Source organism: Melozone crissalis, unplaced genomic scaffold (genome assembly GCF_028551555.1).
Source record: "Melozone crissalis strain CALT ecotype California unplaced genomic scaffold, PUWL_Pcris_2 ptg000006l_1, whole genome shotgun sequence".
Classification (NCBI taxonomy): domain Eukaryota; kingdom Metazoa; phylum Chordata; class Aves; order Passeriformes; family Passerellidae; genus Melozone; species Melozone crissalis.
Window position 1 is genome coordinate 57,768,315 of NW_026535784.1, and position 15,569 is coordinate 57,783,883.

Below are 15,569 nucleotides of genomic sequence, written 5' to 3' on the forward strand. Positions count from 1 at the left end.
GCTTCGCAAAGGTGATGAAACAAGCTGTACAACACTGCGATTGTGTGCGCAGCTTGCCAACTGAGAGAAAACAGTACCTGACCACTCTCCTGCCTTTTCTATTGACATGAACATTCGATTGGAAGCTGTTTTGGACAACTTTCTTTCTCTTCTTGCAAAACACTCGGCAGACCTCCGTGCAGCTTCTAGAACACGATGGGAGATGTTTTTTGTGCTGGCACAGTTTCTCCTTGCCAGACAGAGTGGAAAAGCTTTTTGCTAAGATGTAGACGAGAAGAGAGGCTAAAGACAAGGTACGGTGCTCTGCAGAGCGAAGCAGCGCTCCCGGACCTCTTTCGGCAGAAGCCGCACACCGCAGAGCACTGTGAGCGGCAGAATCGTCTTTGCGCGAAGAAGCAGCTTCTTCGTCTCCGGGAGCCGGAGAGAGCGGCAACTTCGCAAAGGTGATGAAACAAGCTGTACAACACTGCGATTGTGTGCGCAGCTTGCCAACTGAGAGAAAACAGTACCTGACCACTCTCCTGCCTTTTCTATTCACATGAACATTCGATTGCAAGCTGTTTTTGACAACTTTCGTTCTCTTCTTGCAAAACACTCGGCAGACCTCCGTGCAGCCTCTAGAACACGATGGGAGATGTTTTCTGTGCTGGCACAGTTTCTCCTTGCCAGACAGAGTGGAAAAGCTTTTTGCTAAGATGTAGACGAGAAGAGAGGCTAAAGACGAAGGTACGGTGCTCTGCAGAGCTAAGCAGCGCTCCCGGACCTCTTTCGGCAGAAGGCGCACACCGCAGAGCACTGTGAGCGGCAGAATCGTCTTTGCGCGAAGAAGCAGCTTCTTCGTCTCCGGGAGCCGGAGAGAGCGGCAACTTGGCAAAGGTGATGTAACAAGCTGTACAACACTGCGATTGTGGGCGCAGCTTGCCAACTGAGAGAAAACAGTACCTGACCACTCTCCTGCCTTTTCTATTCACATGAACATTCGATTGCAAGCTGTTTTGGACAACTTTCTTTCTCTTCTTGTAAAACACTCGGCAGACCTCCGTGCAGCTTCTAGAACACGATGGGAGATGTTTTCTGTGCTGGCACAGTTTCTCCTTGCCAGACAGAGTGGAAAAGCTTTTTGCTAAGATGTAGACGAGAAGAGAGGCTAAAGACGAAGGTACGGTGCTCTGCAGAGCTAAGCACCGCTCCCGGACCTCTTTCGGCAGAAGCCGCACACCGCAGAGCACTGTGAGCGGCAGAATCGTCTTTGCGCGAAGAAGCAGCTTCTTCGTCTCCGGGAGCCGGAGAGAGCGGCAACTTGGCAAAGGTGATGAAACAAGCTGTACAACACTGCGATTGTGTGCGCAGCTTGCCAACTGAGAGAAAACAGTACCTGACCACTCTCCTGCCTTCTCTATTGACATGAACATTCGATTGCAAGCTGTTTTGGACAACTTTCTTTCTCTTCTTGCAAAACACTAGAAAGACCTCCGTGCAGCTTCTAGAACACGGTGGGAGATGTTTTTTGTGCTGGCACAGTTTCTCCTTGCCAGACAGAGTGGAAAAGCTTTTTGCTAAGATGTAGACGAGAAGAGAGGCTAAAGACGAAGGTACGGTGCTCTGCAGAGCTAAGCAGCGCTCCCGGACCTCTTTCGGCAGAAGGCGCACACCGCAGAGCACTGTGAGCGGCAGAATCGTCTTTGCGCGAAGAAGCAGCTTCTTCGTCTCCGGGAGCCGGAGAGAGCGGCAACTTGGCAAAGGTGGTGAAACAAGCTGTACAACACTGCGATTTTGTGTGCAGTTTGCCAACTGAGAGAAAACAGTACCTGACCACTCTCCTGCCTTTCTATTGACATGAACATTCGATTGCAAGCTGTTTTGGACAACTTTCTTTCTCTTCTTGCAAAACACTCGGCAGACCTCCGTGCAGCCTCTAGAACACGATGGGAGATGTTTTCTGTGCTGGCACAGTTTCTCCTTGCCAGACAGAGTGGAAAAGCTTTTTGCTAAGATGTAGACGAGAAGAGAGGCTAAAGACGAAGGTACGGTGCTCTGCAGAGCTAAGCACCGCTCCCGTGCCTATTTCGGCAGAAGGCGCACACCGCAAAACACTGTGAGCGCCAGAATCGTCTTTGCGCAAAGAAGCAGCTTCTTCGTCTCCGGGAGCCGGAGAGAGCGGCAACTTGGCAAAGGTGATGAAACAAGCTGTACAACACTGCGATTGTGTGCGCAGCTTGCCAAGTGAGAGAAAACAGTACCTGACCACTCTCCTGCCTTTTCTATTCACATGAACATTCGATTGCAAGCTGTTTTGGACAACTTTCTTTCTCTTCTTGCAAAACACTCGGCAGACCTCCGTGCAGCTTCTAGAACACGATGGGAGATGTCTTTTGTGCTGGCACAGTTGCTCCTTGCCAGACAGAGTGGAAAAGCTTTTTGCTAAGATGTAGACGAGAAGAGAGGCTAAAGACGAAGGTACGGTGCTCTGCAGAGCTAAGCACCGCTCTCGAACCGCTTTCGGCAGAAGGCGCACACCGCAGAGCACTGTGAGCGGCAGAATCGTCTTTGCGCGAAGAAGCAGCTTCTTCGTCTCCGGGAGCCGGAGAGAGCGGCAACTTGGCAAAGGTGATGAAACAAGCTGTACAACACTGCGATTGTGTGCGCAGCTTGCCAACTGAGAGAAAACAGTACCTGACCACTCTCCTGCCTTTTCTATTCACATGAACATTCGATTGCAAGCTGTTTTGGACAACTTTCTTTCTCTTCTTGCAAAACACTCGGCAGACCTCCGTGCAGCTTCTAGAACACGATGGGAGATGTTTTCTGTGCTGGCACAGTTTCTCCTTGCCAGACAGAGTGGAAAAGCTTTTTGCTAAGATGTAGACGAGAAGAGAGGCTAAAGACGAAGGTACGGTGCTCTGCAGAGCTAAGCACCGCTCCCGTGCCTATTTCGGCAGAAGGCGCACACCGCAGAGCACTGTGAGCGGCAGAATCGTCTTTGCGCGAAGAAGCAGCTTCTTCGTCTCCGGGAGCCGGAGAGAGCGGCAGCTTCGCAAAGGTGATGAAACAAGCTGTACAACACTGCGATTGTGTGCGCAGCTTGCCAACTCAGAGAAAACAGTACCTGACCACTCTCCTGCCTTTTCTATTCACATGAACATTCGATTGGAATCTGGTTTGGACAACTTTCTTTCTCTTCTTGCAAAACACTCGGCAGACCTCCGTGCAGCCTCTAGAACACGATGGGAGATGTTTTCTGTGCTGGCACAGTTTCTCCTTGCCAGACAGAGTGGAAAAGCTTTTTGCTAAGATGTAGACGAGAAGAGAGGCTAAAGACGAAGGTACAGTGCTCTGCAGAGCTAAGCACCGCTCCCGTGCCTCTTTCGGCAGAAGGCGCACACCGCAGAGCACTGTGAGCGGCAGAATCGTCTTTGCGCGAAGAAGCAGCTTCTTCGTCTCCGGGAGCCGGAGAGAGCGGCAACTTGGCAAAGGTGATGAAACAAGCTGTACAACACTGCGATTGTGTGCGCAGCTTGCCAACTGAGAGAAAAGAGTACCTGACCACTCTCCTGCCTTTTCTATTCACATGAACATTCGATTGGAATCTGGTTTGGACAACTTTCTTTCTCTTCTTGCAAAACACTCGGCAGACCTCCGTGCAGCCTCTAGAACACGATGGAGATGTTTTCTGTGCTGGCACAGTTTCTCCTTGCCAGACAGAGTGGAAAAGCTTTTTGCTAAGATGTAGACGAGAAGAGAGGCTAAAGACGAAGGTACGGTGCTCTGCAGAGCTAAGCAGCGCTCCCGGACCTCTTTCGGCAGAAGGCGCACACCGCAGAGCACTGTGAGCGGCAGAATCGTCTTTGCGCGAAGAAGCAGCTTCTTCGTCTCCGGGAGCCGGAGAGAGCGGCAACTTCGCAAAGGTGATGAAACAAGCTGTACAACACTGCGATTGTGTGCGCAGCTTGCCAACTGAGAGAAAACAGTACCTGACCACTCTCCTGCCTTCTCTATTCACATGAACATTCGATTGCAAGCTGTTTTGGACAACTTTCTTTCTCTTCTTGCAAAACACTCGGCAGACCTCCGTGCAGCCTCTAGAACACGATGGGAGATATTTTTTGTGCTGGCACAGTTTCTCCTTGCCAGACAGAGTGGAAAAGCTTTTTGCTAAGATGTAGACGAGAAGAGAGGCTAAAGACGAAGGTACGGTGCTCTGCAGAGCTAAGCACCGCTCCCGGACCTCTTTCGGCAGAAGGCGCACACCGCAGAGCACTGTGAGCGGCAGAATCGTCTTTGCGCGAAGAAGCAGCTTCTTCGTCTCCGGGAGCCGGAGAAATCGGCAACTTCGCAAAGGTGATGAAACAAGCTGTACAACACTGCGATTGTGTGCGCAGCTTGCCAACTGAGAGAAAACAGTACCTGACCACTCTCCTGCCTTCTCTATTCACATGAACATTCGATTGCAAGCTGTTTTGGACAACTTTCTTTCTCTTCTTGCAAAACACTAGGAAGACCTCCGTGCAGCTTCTAGAACACGGTGGGAGATGTTTTTTGTGCTGGCACAGTTTCTCCTTGCCAGACAGAGTGGAAAAGCTTTTTGCTAAGATGTAGACGAGAAGAGAGGCTAAAGACGAAGGTACGGTGCTCTGCAGAGCTAAGCACCGCTCCCGGACCTCTTTCGGCAGAAGGCGCACACCGCAGAGCACTGTGAGCGGCAGAATCGTCTTTGCGCGAAGAAGAAGCTTCTTCGTCTCCGGGAGCCGGAGAGAGCGGCAACTTGGCAAAGGTGATGAAACAAGCTGTACAACACTGCGATTGTGTGCGCAGCTTGCCAACTGAGAGAAAACAGTACCTGACCACTCTCCTGCCTTTTCTATTCACATGAACATTCGATTGCAAGCTGTTTTGGACAACTTTCTTTCTCTTCTTGCAAAACACTCGGCAGACCTCCGTGCCGCATCTAGAACACGATGGGAGATGTTTTCTGTGCTGGCACAGTTTCTCCTTGCCAGACAGAGTGGAAAAGCTTTTTGCTAAGATGTAGACGAGAAGAGAGGCTAAAGACGAAGGTACAGTGCTCTGCAGAGCTAAGCAGCGCTCCCGTGCCTCTTTCGGCAGAAGGCGCACACCGCAGAGCACTGCGAGCGGCAGAATCGTCTTTGCGCGAAGAAGCAGCTTCTTCGTCTCCGGGAGCCGGAGAGAGCGGCAGCTTCGCAAAGGTGATGAAACAAGCTGTACAACACTGCGATTGTGTGCGCAGCTTGCCAACTGAGAGAAAACAGTACCTGACCACTCTCCTGCCTTCTCTATTCACATGAACATTCGATTGCAAGCTGTTTTGGACAACTTTCTTTCTCTTCTTGCAAAACACTCGGCAGACCTCCGTGCAGCTTCTAGAACACGATGGGAGATGTTTTTTGTGCTGGCACAGTTTCTCCTTGCCAGACAGAGTGGAAAAGCTTTTTGCTAAGATGTAGACGAGAAGAGAGGCTAAAGACGAAGGTACGGTGCTCTGCAGAGCGAAGCAGCGCTCCCGGACTTCTTTCGGCAGAAGCCGCACACCGCAGAGCACTGTGAGCGGCAGAATCGTCTTTGCGCGAAGAAGCAGCTTCTTCGTCTCCGGGAGCCGGAGAGAGCGGCAACTTCGCAAAGGTGATGAAACAAGCTGTACAACACTGCGATTGTGTGCGCAGCTTGCCAACTGAGAGAAAACAGTACCTGACCACTCTCCTGCCTTTTCTATTCACATGAACATTCGATTGCAAGCTGTTTTTGACAACTTTCTTTCTCTTCTTGCAAAACACTCGGCAGACCTCCGTGCAGCCTCTAGAACACGATGGGAGATGTTTTCTGTGCTGGCACAGTTTCTCCTTGCCAGACAGAGTGGAAAAGCTTTTTGCTAAGATGTAGACGAGAAGAGAGGCTAAAGACGAAGGTACGGTGCTCTGCAGAGTTAAGCACCGCTCCCGTTCCTCTTTCGGCAGAAGCCGCACACCGCAGAGCAGTGTGAGCGGCAGAATCGTCTTTGCGCGAAGAAGCAGCTTCTTCGTCTCCGGGAGCCGGAGAGAGCGGCAACTTCGCAAAGGTGATGAAACAAGCTGTACAACACTGCGATTTTGTGTGCAGCTTGCCAACTGAGAGAAAACAGTACCTGACCACTCTCCTGCCTTTCTGTTGACATGAACATTCGATTGCAAGCTGTTTTGGACAACTTTCTTTCTCTTCTTGTAAAACACTCGGCAGACCTCCGTGCAGCCTCTAGAACACGATGGGAGATGTTTTCTGTGCTGGCACAGTTTCTCCTTGCCAGACAGAGTGGAAAAGCTTTTTGCTAAGATGTAGACGAGAAGAGAGGCTAAAGACGAAGGTACGGTGCTCTGCAGAGCTAAGCACTGCTCCCGTGCCTCTTTCGGCAGAAGGCGCACACCGCAGAACACTGTGAGCGGCAGAATCGTCTTTGCGCGAAGAAGCAGCTTCTTCGTCTCCGGGAGCCGGAGAGAGCGGCAACTTCGCAAAGGTGATGAAACAAGCTGTACAACACTGCGATTGTGTGCGCAGCTTGCCAACTGAGAGAAAACAGTACCTGACCACTCTCCTGCCTTTTCTATTCACATGAACATTCGATTGCAAGCTGTTTTGGACAACTTTCTTTCTCTTCTTGCAAAACACTCGGCAGACCTCCGTGCAGCCTCTAGAACACGATGGGAGATATTTTTTGTGCTGGCACAGTTTCTCCTTGCCAGACAGAGTGGAAAAGCTTTTTGCTAAGATGTAGACGAGAAGAGAGGCTAAAGACGAAGGTACGGTGCTCTGCAGAGCTAAGCACCGCTCCCGGACCTCTTTCGGCAGAAGCCGCACACCGCAGAGCAGTGTGAGCGGCAGAATCGTCTTTGCGCGAAGAAGCAGCTTCTTCGTCTCCGGGAGCCGGAGAGAGCGGCAACTTGGCAAAGGTGATGAAACAAGCTGTACAACACTGCGATTGTGTGCGCAGCTTGCCAACTGAGAGAAAACAGTACCTGACCACTCTCCTGCCTTCTCTATTGACATGAACATTCGATTGCAAGCTGTTTTGGACAACTTTCTTTCTCTTCTTGCAAAACACTAGAAAGACCTCCGTGCAGCTTCTAGAACACGGTGGGAGATGTTTTTTGTGCTGGCACAGTTTCTCCTTGCCAGACAGAGTGGAAAAGCTTTTTGCTAAGATGTAGACGAGAAGAGAGGCTAAAGACGAAGGTACGGTGCTCTGCAGAGCTAAGCAGCGCTCCCGGACCTCTTTCGGCAGAAGGCGCACACCGCAGAGCACTGTGAGCGGCAGAATCGTCTTTGCGCGAAGAAGCAGCTTCTTCGTCTCCGGGAGCCGGAGAGAGCGGCAACTTGGCAAAGGTGGTGAAACAAGCTGTACAACACTGCGATTTTGTGTGCAGTTTGCCAACTGAGAGAAAACAGTACCTGACCACTCTCCTGCCTTTCTATTGACATGAACATTCGATTGCAAGCTGTTTTGGACAACTTTCTTTCTCTTCTTGCAAAACACTCGGCAGACCTCCGTGCAGCCTCTAGAACACGATGGGAGATGTTTTCTGTGCTGGCACAGTTTCTCCTTGCCAGACAGAGTGGAAAAGCTTTTTGCTAAGATGTAGACGAGAAGAGAGGCTAAAGACGAAGGTACGGTGCTCTGCAGAGCTAAGCACCGCTCCCGTGCCTATTTCGGCAGAAGGCGCACACCGCAAAACACTGTGAGCGCCAGAATCGTCTTTGCGCGAAGAAGCAGCTTCTTCGTCTCCGGGAGCCGGAGAGAGCGGCAACTTGGCAAAGGTGATGAAACAAGCTGTACAACACTGCGATTGTGTGCGCAGCTTGCCAAGTGAGAGAAAACAGTACCTGACCACTCTCCTGCCTTTTCTATTCACATGAACATTCGATTGCAAGCTGTTTTGGACAACTTTCTTTCTCTTCTTGCAAAACACTCGGCAGACCTCCGTGCAGCTTCTAGAACACGATGGGAGATGTCTTTTGTGCTGGCACAGTTGCTCCTTGCCAGACAGAGTGGAAAAGCTTTTTGCTAAGATGTAGACGAGAAGAGAGGCTAAAGACGAAGGTACGGTGCTCTGCAGAGCTAAGCACCGCTCTCGAACCGCTTTCGGCAGAAGGCGCACACCGCAGAGCACTGTGAGCGGCAGAATCGTCTTTGCGCGAAGAAGCAGCTTCTTCGTCTCCGGGAGCCGGAGAGAGCGGCAACTTCGCAAAGGTGATGAAACAAGCTGTACAACACTGCGATTGTGTGCGCAGCTTGCCAACTGAGAGAAAACAGTACCTGACCACTCTCCTGCCTTTTCTATTCACATGAACATTCGATTGCAAGCTGTTTTGGACAACTTTCTTTCTCTTCTTGCAAAACACTCGGCAGACCTCCGTGCAGCCTCTAGAACACGATGGGAGATATTTTTTGTGCTGGCACAGTTTCTCCTTGCCAGAGAGAGTGGAAAAGCTTTTTGCTAAGATGTAGACGAGAAGAGAGGCTAAAGACGAAGGTACGGTGCTCTGCAGAGCTAAGCACCGCTCCCGGACCTCTTTCGGCAGAAGGCGCACACCGCAGAGCACTATGATCGGCAGAATCGTCTTTGCGCGAAGAAGCAGCTTCTTCGTCTCCGGGAGCCGGAGAGAGCGGCAACTTGGCAAAGGTGATGAAACAAGCTGTACAACACTGCGATTGTGTGCGCAGCTTGCCAACTGAGAGAAAACAGTACCTGACCACTCTCCTGCCTTTTCTATTCACATGAACATTCGATTGCAAGCTGTTTTGGACAACTTTCTTTCTCTTCTTGCAAAACACTAGAAAGACCTCCGTGCAGCTTCTAGAACACGGTGGGAGATATTTTTTGTGCTGGCACAGTTTCTCCTTGCCAGACAGAGTGGAAAAGCTTTTTGCTAAGATGTAGACGAGAAGAGAGGCTAAAGACGAAGGTACGGTGCTCTGCAGAGCTAAGCAGCGCTCCCGGACCTCTTTCGGCAGAAGGCGCACACCGCAGAGCACTGTGAGCGGCAGAATCGTCTTTGCGCGAAGAAGCAGCTTCTTCGTCTCCGGGAGCCGGAGAGAGCGGCAACTTGGCAAAGGTGATGAAACAAGCTGTACAACACTGCGATTGTGTGCGCAGCTTGCCAACTGAGAGAAAACAGTACCTGACCACTCTCCTGCCTTTTCTATTCACATGAACATTCGATTGCAAGCTGTTTTGGACAACTTTCTTTCTCTTCTTGCAAAACACTCGGCAGACCTCCGTGCAGCTTCTAGAACACGGTGGGAGATGTTTTTTGTGCTGGCACAGTTTCTCCTTGCCAGACAGAGTGGAAAAGCTTTTTGCTAAGATGTAGACGAGAAGAGAGGCTAAAGACGAAGGTACGGTGCTCTGCAGAGCTAAGCAGCGCTCCCGGACCTCTTTCGGCAGAAGCCGCACACCGCAGAGCACTGTGAGCGGCAGAATCGTCTTTGCGCGAAGAAGCAGCTTCTTCGTCTCCGGGAGCCGGAGAGAGCGGCAACTTGGCAAAGGTGATGAAACAAGCTGTACAACACTGCGATTGTGTGCGCAGCTTGCCAACTGAGAGAAAACAGTACCTGACCACTCTCCTGCCTTTTCTATTCACATGAACATTCGATTGCAAGCTGTTTTGGACAACTTTCTTTCTCTTCTTGTAAAACACTCGGCAGACCTCCGTGCAGCTTCTAGAACACGATGGGAGATGTTTTCTGTGCTGGCACAGTTTCTCCTTGCCAGACAGAGTGGAAAAGCTTTTTGCTAAGATGTAGACGAGAAGAGAGGCTAAAGACGAAGGTACGGTGCTCTGCAGAGCTAAGCACCGCTCCCGGACCTCTTTCGGCAGAAGCCGCACACCGCAGAGCACTGTGAGCGCCAGAATCGTCTTTGCGCGAAGAAGCAGCTTCTTCGTCTCCGGGAGCCGGAGAGAGCGGCAACTTCGCAAAGGTGATGAAACAAGCTGTACAACACTGCGATTGTGTGCGCAGCTTGCCAACTGAGAGAAAACAGTACCTGACCACTCTCCTGCCTTCTCTATTCACATGAACATTCGATTGCAAGCTGTTTTGGACAACTTTCTTTCTCTTCTTGCAAAACACTCGGCAGACCTCCGTGCAGCTTCTAGAACACGATGGGAGATGTTTTTTGTGCTGGCACAGTTTCTCCTTGCCAGACAGAGTGGAAAAGCTTTTTGCTAAGATGTAGACGAGAAGAGAGGCTAAAGACGAAGGTACGGTGCTCTGCAGAGCTAAGCAGCGCTCCCGGACCTCTTTCGGCAGAAAGCGCACACCGCAGAGCACTGTGAGCGGCAGAATCGTCTTTGCGCGAAGAAGCAGCTTCTTCGTCTCCGGGAGCCGGAGAGAGCGGCAACTTCGCAAAGGTGATGAAACAAGCTGTACAACACTGCGATTGTGTGCGCAGCTTGCCAACTGAGAGAAAACAGTACCTGACCACTCTCCTGCCTTTTCTATTCACATGAACATTCGATTGCAAGCTGTTTTGGACAACTTTCTTTCTCTTCTTGCAAAACACTCGGCAGACCTCCGTGCAGCCTCTAGAACACGATGGGAGATGTTTTCTGTGCTGGCACAGTTTCTCCTTGCCAGACAGAGTGGAAAAGCTTTTTGCTAAGATGTAGACGAGAAGAGAGGCTAAAGACGAAGGTACGGTGCTCTGCAGAGCTAAGCACCGCTCCCGGATCTCTTTCGGCAGAAGCCGCACACCGCAGAGCACTGTGAGCGGCAGAATCGTCTTTGCGCGAAGAAGCAGCTTCTTCGTCTCCGGGAGCCGGAGAAATCGGCAACTTCGCAAAGGTGATGAAACAAGCTGTACAACACTGCGATTGTGTGCGCAGCTTGCCAACTGAGAGAAAACAGTACCTGACCACTCTCCTGCCTTTTCTATTCACATGAACATTCGATTGCAAGCTGTTTTGGACAACTTTCTTTCTCTTCTTGCAAAACACTCGGCAGACCTCCGTGCAGCCTCTAGAACACGATGGGACATGTTTTCTGTGCTGGCACAGTTGCTCCTTGCCAGACAGAGTGGAAAAGCTTTTTGCTAAGATGTAGACGAGAAGAGAGGCTAAAGACGAAGATACGGTGCTCTGCAGAGCTAAGCACCGCTCCCGGACCTCTTTCGGCAGAAGGCGCACACCGCAGAGCACTGTGAGCGGCAGAATCGTCTTTGCGCGAAGAAGCAGCTTCTTCGTCTCCGGGAGCCGGAGAGAGCGGCAACTTGGCAAAGGTGATGAAACAAGCTGTACAACACTGCGATTGTGTGCGCAGCTTGCCAACTGAGAGAAAACAGTACCTGACCACTCTCCTGCCTTTTCTATTCACATGAACATTCGATTGGAATCTGGTTTGGACAACTTTCTTTCTCTTCTTGCAAAACACTCGGCAGACCTCCGTGCAGCCTCTAGAACACGATGGGAGATGTTTTCTGTGCTGGCACAGTTTCTCCTTGCCAGACAGAGTGGAAAAGCTTTTTGCTAAGATGTAGACGAGAAGAGAGGCTAAAGACGAAGGTACGGTGCTCTGCAGAGCGAAGCAGCGCTCCCGGACCTCTTTCGGCAGAAGGCGCACACCGCAGAGCACTGTGAGCGGCAGAATCGTCTTTGCGCGAAGAAGCAGCTTCTTCGTCTCCGGGAGCCGGAGAGAGCGGCAACTTGGCAAAGGTGATGAAACAAGCTGTACAACACTGCGATTGTGTGCGCAGCTTGCCAACTGAGAGAAAACAGTACCTGACCACTCTCCTGCCTTTTCTATTCACATGAACATACGATTGCAAGCTGTTTTTGACAACTTTCTTTCTCTTCTTGCAAAACACTCGGCAGACCTCCGTGCAGCCTCTAGAACACGATGGGAGATGTTTTCTGTGCTGGCACAGTTTCTCCTTGCCAGACAGAGTGGAAAAGCTTTTTGCTAAGATGTAGACGAGAAGAGAGGCTAAAGACGAAGGTACGGTGCTCTGCAGAGCTAAGCACCGCTCCCGGACCTCTTTCGGCAGAAGGCGCACACCGCAGAGCAGTGTGAGCGGCAGAATCGTCTTTGCGCGAAGAAGCAGCTTCTTCGTCTCCGGGAGCCGGAGAGAGCGGCAACTTCGCAAAGGTGATGAAACAAGCTGTACAACACTGCGATTTTGTGTGCAGCTTGCCAACTGAGAGAAAACAGTACCTGACCACTCTCCTGCCTTTCTATTGACATGAACATTCGATTGCAAGCTGTTTTGGACAACTTTCTTTCTCTTCTTGTAAAACACTCGGCAGACCTCCGTGCAGCCTCTAGAACACGATGGGAGATGTTTTCTGTGCTGGCACAGTTTCTCCTTGCCAGACAGAGTGGAAAAGCTTTTTGCTAAGATGTAGACGAGAAGAGAGGCTAAAGACGAAGGTACGGTGCTCTGCAGAGCTAAGCACTGCTCCCGTGCCTCTTTCGGCAGAAGGCGCACACCGCAGAACACTGTGAGCGGCAGAATCGTCTTTGCGCGATGAAGCAGCTTCTTCGTCTCCGGGAGCCGGAGAGAGCGGCAACTTCGCAAAGGTGATGAAACAAGCTGTACAACACTGCGATTTTGTGTGCAGCTTCCCAACTGAGAGAAAACAGTACCTGACCACTCTCCTGCCTTTCTATTGACATGAACATTCGATTGCAAGCTGTTTTGGACAACTTTCTTTCTCTTCTTGTAAAACACTCGTAAAACCTCCGTGCAGCCTCTAGAACACGATGGGAGATGTTTTCTGTGCTGGCACAGTTTCTCCTTGCCAGACAGAGTGGAAAAGCTTTTTGCTAAGATGTAGACGAGAAGAGAGGCTAAAGACGAAGGTACGGTGCTCTGCAGAGCTAAGCACTGCTCCCGTGCCTCTTTCGGCAGAAGGCGCACACCGCAGAACACTGTGAGCGGCAGAATCGTCTTTGCGCGAAGAAGCAGCTTCTTCGTCTCCGGGAGCCGGAGAGAGCGGCAACTTCGCAAAGGTGATGAAACAAGCTGTACAACACTGCGATTGTGTGCGCAGCTTGCCAACTGAGAGAAAACAGTACCTGACCACTCTCCTGCCTTTTCTATTCACATGAACATTCGATTGCAAGCTGTTTTGGACAACTTTCTTTCTCTTCTTGCAAAACACTCGGCAGACCTCCGTGCAGCCTCTAGAACACGATGGGAGATATTTTTTGTGCTGGCACAGTTTCTCCTTGCCAGACAGAGTGGAAAAGCTTTTTGCTAAGATGTAGACGAGAAGAGAGGCTAAAGACGAAGGTATGGTGCTCTGCAGATCTAAGCACCGCTCCCGGATCACTTTCGGCAGAAGGCGCACACCGCAGAGCAGTGTGAGCGGCAGAATCGTCTTTGCGCGAAGAAGCAGCTTCTTCGTCTCCGGGAGCCGGAGAGAGCGGCAACTTGGCAAAGGTGATGAAACAAGCTGTACAACACTGCGATTGTGTGCGCAGCTTGCCAACTGAGAGAAAACAGTACCTGACCACTCTCCTGCCTTTTCTATTCACATGAACATTCGATTGCAAGCTGTTTTGGACAACTTTCTTTCTCTTCTTGCAAAACACTCGGCAGACCTCCGTGCAGCTTCTAGAACACGATGGGAGATGTTTTCTGTGCTGGCACAGTTTCTCCTTGCCAGACAGAGTGGAAAAGCTTTTTGCTAAGATGTAGACGAGAAGAGAGGCTAAAGACGAAGGTACGGTGCTCTGCAGAGCTAAGCACCGCTCCCGTGCCTATTTCGGCAGAAGGCGCACACCGCAGAGCACTGTGAGCGGCAGAATCGTCTTTGCGCGAAGAAGCAGCTTCTTCGTCTCCGGGAGCCGGAGAGAGCGGCAGCTTCGCAAAGGTGATGAAACAAGCTGTACAACACTGCGATTGTGTGCGCAGCTTGCCAACTCAGAGAAAACAGTACCTGACCACTCTCCTGCCTTTTCTATTCACATGAACATTCGATTGGAATCTGGTTTGGACAACTTTCTTTCTCTTCTTGCAAAACACTCGGCAGACCTCCGTGCAGCCTCTAGAACACGATGGGAGATGTTTTCTGTGCTGGCACAGTTTCTCCTTGCCAGACAGAGTGGAAAAGCTTTTTGCTAAGATGTAGACGAGAAGAGAGGCTAAAGACGAAGGTACAGTGCTCTGCAGAGCTAAGCACCGCTCCCGTGCCTCTTTCGGCAGAAGGCGCACACCGCAGAGCACTGTGAGCGGCAGAATCGTCTTTGCGCGAAGAAGCAGCTTCTTCGTCTCCGGGAGCCGGAGAGAGCGGCAACTTGGCAAAGGTGATGAAACAAGCTGTACAACACTGCGATTGTGTGCGCAGCTTGCCAACTGAGAGAAAAGAGTACCTGACCACTCTCCTGCCTTTTCTATTCACATGAACATTCGATTGGAATCTGGTTTGGACAACTTTCTTTCTCTTCTTGCAAAACACTCGGCAGACCTCCGTGCAGCCTCTAGAACACGATGGAGATGTTTTCTGTGCTGGCACAGTTTCTCCTTGCCAGAGAGAGTGGAAAAGCTTTTTGCTAAGATGTAGACGAGAAGAGAGGCTAAAGACGAAGGTACGGTGCTCTGCAGAGCTAAGCACCGCTCCCGGACCTCTTTCGGCAGAAGGCGCACACCGCAGAGCACTGTGAGCGGCAGAATCGTCTTTGCGCGAAGAAGCAGCTTCTTCGTCTCCGGGAGCCGGAGAGAGCGGCAACTTCGCAAAGGTGATGAAACAAGCTGTACAACACTGCGATTGTGTGCGCAGCTTGCCAACTGAGAGAAAACAGTACCTGACCACTCTCCTGCCTTCTCTATTCACATGAACATTCGATTGCAAGCTGTTTTGGACAACTTTCTTTCTCTTCTTGCAAAACACTCGGCAGACCTCCGTGCAGCCTCTAGAACACGATGGGAGATATTTTTTGTGCTGGCACAGTTTCTCCTTGCCAGACAGAGTGGAAAAGCTTTTTGCTAAGATGTAGACGAGAAGAGAGGCTAAAGACGAAGGTACGGTGCTCTGCAGAGCTAAGCACCGCTCCCGGACCTCTTTCGGCAGAAGGCGCACACCGCAGAGCACTGTGAGCGGCAGAATCGTCTTTGCGCGAAGAAGCAGCTTCTTCGTCTCCGGGAGCCGGAGAAATCGGCAACTTCGCAAAGGTGATGAAACAAGCTGTACAACACTGCGATTGTGTGCGCAGCTTGCCAACTGAGAGAAAACAGTACCTGACCACTCTCCTGCCTTCTCTATTCACATGAACATTCGATTGCAAGCTGTTTTGGACAACTTTCTTTCTCTTCTTGCAAAACACTAGGAAGACCTCCGTGCAGCTTCTAGAACACGGTGGGAGATGTTTTTTGTGCTGGCACAGTTTCTCCTTGCCAGACAGAGTGGAAAAGCTTTTTGCTAAGATGTAGACGAGAAGAGAGGCTAAAGACGAAGGTACGGTGCTCTGCAGAGCTAAGCACCGCTCCCGGACCTCTTTCGGCAGAAGGCGCACACCGCAGAGCACTGTGAGCGGCAGAATCGTCTTTGCGCGAAGAAGAAGCTTCTTCGTCTCCGGGAGCCGG